Source organism: Schistocerca gregaria, chromosome 3 (assembly GCF_023897955.1).
Source record: "Schistocerca gregaria isolate iqSchGreg1 chromosome 3, iqSchGreg1.2, whole genome shotgun sequence".
Lineage (NCBI taxonomy): Eukaryota > Metazoa > Arthropoda > Insecta > Orthoptera > Acrididae > Schistocerca > Schistocerca gregaria.
In genome coordinates, this window is record NC_064922.1 from 162,967,243 (window position 1) to 162,969,323 (window position 2,081).

The window sequence follows — 2,081 nt, forward strand, 5'->3', positions numbered from 1 at the left end:
GACCTCAGATGTTAAGTCCCATCGTGCTTAGTTCGATTGGGAGATGGGTGTACAAGTCTCCCTGGTACCTTTTTTTTTTCCTCAAAATTATGAGCTGTCCGTCCGGTCATTCACGTGGCTGTTCGCTCTATTCAAATTTGTGTTTGTGCCGTGGTGTAACGTCTGTTTGCATCAGTGACGTGTTGGGCAGGAACCCCCCTTTTGTTCCACTTGAGTACCACATGTTATAAGTTTTGCTTCCCGTTTTGAAAGTTTTGAGTCTTGAATTCCTTTGTTGTATCATAATTGACACCCGTCTATTTGTTAGTTTCACCTCTGTGACAGGACTATGTGGCACCTCCTTTGCCCTCAAACCAGCGTATGTCATAGTCTGCCAAGACTACAGAATGAGAACAGACACGATATTCAATGACCGGACAGACAGTTCATAAATTTCTGAAAAAAAAAAACTGGGCACGAGGGAAATCGGAACACGGATCACCAGTGTTGTAGTCCAACACTGTGACCCCACAACCACGTATCCGTTGTTGCAACGCGCTCGATGTTTCACAACCTGAGCACTGACTGCTGACTGTTTATTTATATTTTGCTTCTTTTTTCACGTGTCAGTACACCTTCTTACAGTTTTCATGCTCGGTCCATGTTCACTTTTTGATGGGCCATCCATGGGCCATTTTACAACAAACTCTGAGTGGTGTGCGATGGAGAGCTTCCTTTGTGAGGCCAGGATATGGATAGTGATACGCAAATATACAGATGGCGGTACACTAAGTATAAAAGGGCAGTGCATTGGAGTAGCTATCAATGGTACTCAGGTGATTTATGTAAAAAAGGTTTCCGACGTGATTACAGGGACACGACGGGAATAAACTGACTCTGCACGCGGAATAGTAGTTCGAGCTACACGCATTGGACATTCCTGAGCAGTGTCGTCAATTGAGCGCGCCTGGCTTCCGTGTGCGCTAATTTTTACCTAGGGAGAATCCACGAGAGGCTTCCAAGAGGTCTATGACGAAATCGCTTTCTCTCAGACAATCCATCGAGGAAGAGGATGATTCTTTACTGCAATCTCTTTCAGTGTGTGGAACACCAGTCGGTCATTTCGACTGCGGGAGTGGAGGCTGCGTTCCGCCGTAGTTCACGGTATCGTGGGAAGAGGGGCCTTCACCAACGTGGCCTGAAGACCTGCAAACCTCTTTCTGTTCCAGGATTTTACTCTACGTGCCGCCGCGGGACCGCAAGCTGCATGTTTACGTCTCTCCTTTAATACCCGGTGAGGAGCTTCAAGTTGTTGCTTACACACTGAACCGCCAAAGAAATTAGTATAGCCATGAGTATTCAAATACAGAGATACTTAAAGAGGCAGACTATGGCGCTGCGATCGGCAACGCCTGTGTAAGACAACAATTGTCTGCTCCTACAATGGCAGGGTATCAAGATAATAGTGAGTATGAACGTGATGTTATAGTCGGCGCACGAGCGATGGGACACAGCATCTCCCAGCTCACCAATTCACGAGTATACCGTGAATATCAGGAATCCGGTAAAACATAAAACCTCCAACATCTCTGCCGCCGGGAAAAGATCCTGCAAGAACGACGACAGAAGGGCATCGTTCAGCGTGACAGAAGTGCAACCCTTCCGCAAATCGCTGCAGATTTCAATGCTGGGCCATCAACAAGTGTCAGCATGCAAACCATTCAAAGAAACATCATCGATATGGATTTCCAGAGACGAAGGCGCACTCATGTACCCTTGAAGACTGCCCGACACAAACCTTTACGCCTCGCCTGGGCCCATTAACGCCAACTTTGGACTGTTGATGACTAGAAAAATGTTGTCTGGTCGGACGAGTATCGCTTCAAATTGTATAGAGCGGATGGACGTGTACGGTTATGGAGACAACCTCATGAGTCCTTTGACCCTGCATATCTTCAGGGGATTGTTCAAGCTGTTGGAGGCTCTGTAATTGTGTGGGGCGTGTGCTGTTGGACAGATATGGGACTCCTGATACGTCTATATACGACTCTGATAGGTGACACGTAATTAAGCATTCTGTGTGGTCACATCCATCCATTCGT